General features: G+C 31.8%; 1 long non-coding RNA gene across 1 annotated transcript; it reads left to right on the forward strand.

Annotated features, from left to right (window-relative positions):
* The first annotated feature begins 2,525 nt into the window (after window positions 1-2,525).
* On the forward strand, window positions 2,526-5,489 carry LOC126887025 (uncharacterized). Its single transcript, XR_007698922.1, has 2 exons — window positions 2,526-4,878; window positions 5,000-5,489. It is a non-coding gene; the product is annotated as an uncharacterized LOC126887025 (long non-coding RNA).
* The last annotated feature ends 2,990 nt before the right edge of the window (window positions 5,490-8,479 follow it).

An 8,479-nucleotide genomic window follows, 5' to 3' on the forward strand; every position in this document is an offset into this window, starting at 1 on the left:
GGTGTCGGGTGTCCAAATTTCACTATACAGTGGAACCTCGATTATCTGTCTCTCTATTAACTGTTAACCATTTTGTAAGAGAGACTAAAAACTTTTTTTACAGTCACCTCCTGTTTTCATATGATATTTTTTGACATGTTTTGTAGTAAATTCAATTATCTATTTACTACAAAACATGTCAAAATTTACATGTGAAAACAGATGACCCTAAAAATGGTTTTTCGTCTCCTACAAAATTCATGAAAAAGCAGATAGGAGGTATTGTCACATCACCGACGATATACCAGAAGTATATGTGGCCATACCAAATAATACATCCTTGATAAATATAAACATTTTTATTGCACAAAATATATATATTTCTATATATATATATTTTTTCCATAATCATCACTACGATGATGATTCATTTGTATTGAATTGTACATTGCAATTCTCTGATGTTTGGGAAAAAGGGCTTAAGTCAGAATTGCACATCGATAATGTTTTGATGATTTCTGGACCAGAAAAATCGGCTCTTTTTATTGGTACATACAGTTTAAGTCTGCAACACTTTTTTTATGGTCCAGAAATCATCAAAACATTATTGATGTGCAATTCTGACTTCAGCCCTTTTTGCCAAACATCAGAGAATTACAATCTGGTCATAACTGACCAATGAGCAATTTTAATTTAACCTAAATTACTACTGTTCCTTAAAATGAAGAGCTTACCCTATAGCGTCTCTTATCTAATCTAACAAGATCGTGCACTATTCTAACATACACAGGCACACAAGCACTACGCTCTGCTTTTCACTATCACCTATCACTCAAACTAGTTCAAAAGGCTTTGTCCTCTTCAATCTTCTAGTTTGTCCAGTAGTAGATATCGAGGAGCTGGATTTCCTCAATATTCTCATACTTATGAAGTTGTTGTTGCTCATGACCTCCTGCTATCTTCTTGATGACTATATTATCCAGGTTCCATTCCTAGGTCTTGATATTTGTTTATAAAGTAATATCTTATTATGCATCGACAATGTGGAGTTTCTTCCAACTAGTCAATACACTTTTTATAGGTATCTTTCTTTTGCCTTTCATAGCCACAACAAGGCTATAATACGTTTCCTTCCTGGTTGTTTTGTAGACCACTTTCAGCTGATTCTAAAAAATTAAAATGAATGGTAATTTTTCTATTCTTTACAATTAAAAATCAAAAGAAATAGGTACTACTATTTACAGGTAATAATATGCATAAATAATTCGTTTCCTAAAGAATACAGAAAATTGAAAACGTTTTTATAATACTTACATAATTGTTTAAACAAAAGAGACCCAGCCAGAGCAAAACTAACAGACAGAACTGCAAAAAAGCCACTAATTTCCATTTTCCCACCCCCTTATCTTATATGCATTTTCCAATCAAAATTTTTAGGTTGTCATGAACATGAAAGACTCAACCTCAACAAATAATAATAAACAGGGTTGCCAGATGAAGTGAAGCAAAAATCGTGAAACTCGACTACTGAAAATCATGTAAAATCGTGTAAAGTCGGAAAATGCTTAATAAACCGTCCTTGAATGGTTACGAGTCTGCGCAGTAACGAAAACTGTGTTACAGCGCATAATTATTCGCTATCGCGCATGCGCGTAACCATTCAAGAACGGTTGGTGACTGGCTAATATTTATACCTTCCTAATATTTTCAGGGGATTCCCCTATATTTTACTTTAGTGTAAATGAGTACTTAACTTGAGACTCTTCCAATGATGTTTATGTTATCATTATGGTATGTTATGATTAGGTATGAAAGTATAGATTACAAATATCCGAGGATTTCTCTTTCTTTGCAAAGTAATTTTTAAACAATACAGGGAAATATTAAGTGAATTTTAATAAAAATGTATTAAAAATACTACTGAAAATTTTTAATGGTAAAAATCGTAAGATTTCGTACTTGATTCGTGTAATCGTGTAAAATAGGAACAGATCGTGTAATTACACGATAATTCGTGTAATATGGCAACCCTGATAATAAACAAAAAGCTCTACTTCCACTTCCCGCCAAATGGACACAGGTTGGTGACACTGAATTCACGCCAAATAAATGAAAAAATAGAACAATTTTCTTTTTCGTCAATTTCTTCACGTGAAGTTTATAACGAACAAACTTAGATGTCAAAGTGTGCTTTTACACGTCAAATTTGGCCTTGAATAACTTGGTCAATTTCTTGTCCAATTTATTGTTGATGTAAAGTGGACTTATTTTTGTTTTTTTTTTAATTACTTTATTGCTGTTTATTTAACTTGGTAAATTTCGAAATGCCAAGACTATCAGAAATAACCAAATATAAAAGGAAAAAGGCGGTAGCAGCAACTTTAAGTATTATTATTGCTGCAGCCAGCCTTTTAGTCACTAATTTAGAACGCCGAGATCGGAGATGGTGAGTAAGATCTTAGTTGAACAAGAAGAGGGGTAATAATGTATCTCCAACAGAAGAATCTATCCAAGTAGATGATGAAAATTACTCTAATTTTCTAGGAATGAATGTACATTTTAATAAACCCTTGGGAAAAATTGAACAATTACAAAGAAATCTATATTTCGAAATACTATTTCTGCGAAACACAAATTAATTATTATTCTAAGGTACTTAGCTAGAGGAGAGAGAGCTTCCGTAGCTTAATATACAATTTAAAATAATTATAGAATCTCAGAAAGTGCCATTTCATTATTCATTCATTTCCATCGTTGATATTTTTCACAAACAGAAAACAGCTGATCGGCATGTATTCGTGAATCCGTGTCGTCAATGACATTTGATATTGTGGAAAAATCAAATTCCCCTAGACTTGCATGAAAACTTGCAGAAAAAATGGCACCAAACCGATTATCGCGCAATTGCAAGAAGTTGCATGCAATAATCAACTGACGACATACTGCGCATGCCTTTAGGCAACTTTCTTGCGTCTTGCAGGTAGAATTGCAAGCTGTAAAGCGCCCTTAAAGACCGCTTTACAGCTTGCAATAAAACTTGCTGCAATTTCTTGCATGCAAGACTTTCATGCAAGTCTATTGCATGGTCTTTTACAGCTTGTAACCCGGCTTGCATGCAATTTGAAAGTTTTACCCTTAACCTAACTTATAAACTTTTGTTTTTTTTAATTACTTTATTGCTGTTTATTTAACTTTGGTAAATTTCGAAATGCCAAGACTATCAGATATAACCAAATATAAAAGAAAAAGGCGGTAGCAGCAACTTTAAGTATTATTATTGCTGCAGCCAGCCTTTTAGTAGTCACTAATTTAGAACGCCGAAATCGGAGATGGTGTAGTTGAACAAGAAGAGGGGTAATAATGTATCTCCAACAGAAGAATTTATCCAAGTAGATGATGAAAATGACTCTAATTTTCTAGGAATAATGTACATTTTAATAAACCCTTGGGAAAAATTGAACAATTACAAAGAAATCTATATTTCGAAGTACTATTTCTGCGAAACACAAAATTAATTATTATCCTAGGGTACTTAGCTAGAGGAGAGAGAGCTTCCGTAGCTTAATATACAATTTACAATAATTATAGAATCTCGGAAAGTGCCATTTCATTGTTCATTCATTTCCATCGTTGATATATTTCACAAACAGAAAACAGCTGATCGGCATGTATTCGTGAATCCGTGTCGTCAATGACATTTGATATTGTGGAAAAATCAAATTCCCCTAGACTTGCATGAAAACTTGCAGAAAAAATGGCACCAAACCGATTATCGCGCAATTGCAAGAAGTTGCATGCAATGATCAACTGAAGACATACTGCGCATGCCTTTAGGCAACTTTCTTGCGTCTTGCAGGTAGAATTGCAAGCTGTAAAGCGCCCTTAATACTGTGAGTGTACACTCATAGGTTAAATAAGTTAAATTTAAACTTAAAGTGCAATACAAAATACAAAGAAATCTGCTGGCAAATGTACTCATAGTATGCACAAGAAAAGTGAAGGAAGGAGAAGAAGAAGGTGTTTGCGCCACAGAACACCATATTGGTCTTCTTGCCGTTATTACTCAAATATACTCAACGTGTACACCACAAACCATACATACTCATAGACGTTTCACGTAAATTGTCAAGGTCAAGACAGCAAATTAGTTACCATTCCAATCCAGAGATGTCGCCGTCAGTCAATTCTTTTGTCATATTTAACAACTGACAGTTGACAATTAAATTAATTTGTTATTTACTTTTTATTTTACAATTTTTGGCTTAATTATTTTATTATAGTGGTGTTACGTTTTTAATTAGATTTAATCACAATTTTAATCAATCGCATTAACCTCCTCTCCGTTTTTATGAGTAGAATTTTTAGTTTACATTGCGCTGTGTCTAGGTACACGCTAACGTGTACGCAAATAGAAAAGTTAGGTACACGCGAGATGTCATCAATTCAGTGACGTCACTATTTAGCGTGAACTGTTACTGGTTTTTTGCATACACGCTAACTTATTGAGGAAGAGCTAAAGTTCTTATGGAAATCCATTGTTGCCACATCTTCAAATATGAGAAGAGACGTCTATCAATTACTGTCAATTGTCATTGTCTGATGATCTTTGTTATGTTTGGTTATGTTGTTGACAACTTTTGATAGGATAAGGATATTTTAAACACATTTTAAAAGAAAAAGAACCTTAGTAGTTAGTAGAAAGGAAAGCAATTTTAGATTCCAACCGTATTATTACTTGTGAAATATTATCATCTAGTGGGAAAACCTCAGTGATTGTGCCTTCAAACGGGCAATTTGAAAGGACAACCCCACCAAAAACCATTATAATTGTAAATTGAAATGATTGATATTACAAATGTTTGTACCTATGTAATTGTACATGTAAAGCTGAAAATTCAGGTAAATGCAAACATATAATTGGCACATTACTATATATTTTTCGATAAGTGATTACATAATGGTTTGATAAAAGAACCATTTCACTGCAACTTTGTTTATAATTCTTTTTTATTGCTTACAGGCATACCATGGAAAATTTGAAAAAATTAAGCACCACAGACATCAAACAACAGTGGGGATAATTTAAAAAACAATAATACAACATAGTCAACAATAAAGTCCTACCAGTCTGCTGATAAATGGGCTACTGATATTGTACTAAATTATGATTTAGCTCTATTTTACTCAAATAATGTTGAAGTAACTCTGTTGAAATATCTTTAGCTATGCTAAACCAAACTGGAGAAGCATGAAAAAAGCTGACGTGACTGCAAGTAACTGGGACAATTTATTGCCATTTATTTACTTATCATAAAAATAAAAGCCCAAGTTGGCCACTTAAAGTCAACCAATTGTATAATTCCAATTTTAAATAAAATACTGTACCCTTCCGTGGGAAAAAATTATGAATCAGTTGCTTTAAATATGTATGAAAAAATAAGTCTAAGTATGTATGTATGTATTATCAGTTTTATTCCAATTATATAAGTAAAAAACTTGTTTTAAAAGAATATTTTATTTCTTATAGGTACTTTTACTTGAAAAGAATATTCACACTTGACTACACTCATATTATCTGTGAATTCAGATAATATATACAGTAGAACCCTGATTATCCGTGCTATGGTTTTCTAATACTGAAGTTGCATTTTTGAGGTTTTATTAAAATAGCATCACCTTAATTCACTCGACGGAAACTCTGTAAGCCAAGAAGAGGACTCATAATGAAAGATTCATTTTTTCTATTATCTTTTTATGGTAGGTACATATGTATGTATATACGTATATATGTATTATATTATATAAGAAATAAATTTTAATTATCCATGCCATGTCTGACCCCGAGGAGCACGGACAATCAGGGTTCTACTGTACACATAATTTAATTTTTATCATTACTAAGTATTGTTGTAAAAAGGTTAACAATACCTCAAATAATATTTATTATCAGTTCATATAAGGAAACTATTTAATAGGAATAAAGTAACTTGTACTTTGATTTTTAAAGATTTTAGCCATTGTATAGTTCTTTCAATGTTTACATTTACACTTGCTGAAGCAATTCAATTTTCTTCTCAATGCATTAATTTTTTATAAAAAAGTCTATCTACCATTATAGCATCCTCATTTGGTGTCAATATGATTTTTGTTGTTCATTTGAACAAACACCTGTCCAGCAGAAACATCTGATGGGATAAAACTTGTTTAACAGCTATTAACACACCACCTCCACTGTCGAAATTAATGGATTCTTGTGTCAGGTCTTGTGTGTAGATATCGTAATTAAATAAACCAATTTCAGCATCGCTTGTATCAGGTGTTAACCATGTTTCAGTAAATATGATCACATTAAAGTAGCTGTTAGAAACATTTACAGCCGGTTTCCGAAAGGACGATCATCTCAAAAATTATGTAATCGATGGTTAATCGTTGATCAAATGCATTTTGAGTTTCAATAACACCAGTTAAACGGGAGTTCAATAACAGTCGATCATATGATTTAACAAACGATTAATCGTTAGTTAACAGCCGATCATAAGTGTTTTGAGTTTCCGAAACGCTGATTAACCAATTTCGCATGTCACACGGCGACCAAAAGGAACTGTCACCTAATTTGAGGTTATTGGTTGATTAAAGGGCTGTTAATGTTTATAAATAGTTGTTTAGAGTTATTAAATAGAGTTTTTTAGTTATTATATAGGTTAAATAGTTATTAAATAGAGGGTATTTTAGTGTTTACTTAAAATTATTAGTGAGAAGAACCAATAAAGAATTGGAAGAACTATATCAAGAGCCAACGATTACGACGACGATCAAAGCACAGAGAATACGATACTTGGGGCACATAGAGAGAATGGGAAGTAAACGAATGCCAAAAATGGTACTTTCACGAAGACCAATACAAAAGAGGAGGAAAGGCAGGCCAAGGAAAAGATGGAAGGACAGTGTATATGAAGACTTGAAGAAAAGTAACATTGAGAGATGGAAAGAACTAGCATTGGACAGAAGGAGATGGAGAGAGGTGGTGAAGGAGTGTGTAAAAAGACTGAAGTGTATTTAAATAAAATTTATAAGTTATATTAAGTTATTTACTATATTATTTATGTAATCAGAAATGTAAACATTTTAGCCCTAGGCCTACAAGGCCTGTTGCGCTTAATAAATAAATAAATAAATCAAATTATTAGTTATTTAATTATAATTTAATTTTTAAAATTAAATATATAGTGTAATTATACAGTGAGCACGTAAAGGTTGGAATAAATTCATTTTTTCATGAATGGGCAATTTTGGAAATAAATCCCGAAACAGGTCAATTTTTATTTTTAAGTTACGACTTTTTGGCCTATATGTCATACTAGTGACGTCACCCATCTGGGCGTCATGACGTTATCCATGACTTTTTTAAACGAGAATAGGGGCCTTGTGATAGCTCATCTGAAAGGTAAGTTAATTCTCTATTCAGTAATATAAACAATAACATAATTATTTATAGAGGCTGTCCAAAAAAAATTTTAATTAAATTTATTAACATAAAAAGAAGAATGTCTGTAATTTATTTAATTCAAAATACATTTTACTGCTATCAGAATACAGGAAAAAAATGTTTATTTGACAAATAAATATTGTTTTTTGCTTAAATTCAATATTAAAGCAGCCACCCACCTGCCTCTTGACACTTTGAACATTTAATTTAAGCGAAAAGCAAAGAATATTTTTCAAATAAACATTTCTTTCTGTTTTCTAAGAGCAGTAAAATGTATTTTGAATTAAATAAATGACATATTATATTCTTCTTTTTATGTCAATAAATTTAATCAAAAAAATTTTTTTTGGGCAGCCTGTATAAGTAATTATGTTAATGTTTATATTACTGATTAGAAAATTCAATTACCTTTCAAATGAGCCACCACACGACCAATATTCTAATTTAAAAAAATCATTGATGACGTAATCATGCCCAGATGGGTGACGTCACTAGTATGATAATAATGCCAAAAAGTCGTAATTTAAAAATAAAAATTAACCTTTCTGGATTTTTTTCCAAAATCGTCCATTCTCGAGAAAATTAATTTATTCCAACCTTTACATGCTCACTGTATGTTGGGCCACACATGTAGATGGTGCTACAGAGGAGCATTAGTTCAGCTCTATTTCAACATATTGTGTTAGTGTGAAAATAAAAAAATAATGTTTAATTTTAAATATTTAATTTAGAATTACTACTTACCTTTTGTTAAATAATTAAATAAAATAAGGACTCACTACATGGCAAGTAAGCAGATGCACCATCTGCAACTGTTGTATAAAGATTAGATTTGGTTGCCAACTAAATCCAACATTGGGATATGCAATATGATATCTGCTTGATATCACATACAATAGATGACATGAAGAACGTGATAAGGAAGCTGGAGGGAAAGGCAGATGAGGTTGGTCTTAAAATCATCACTAATAAGATAGTAGAGATGAGAATAGGAATAAGTGAGCATGGTAAACT

This window comes from Diabrotica virgifera, chromosome 6, assembly GCF_917563875.1.
Source record: "Diabrotica virgifera virgifera chromosome 6, PGI_DIABVI_V3a".
Lineage (NCBI taxonomy): Eukaryota > Metazoa > Arthropoda > Insecta > Coleoptera > Chrysomelidae > Diabrotica > Diabrotica virgifera.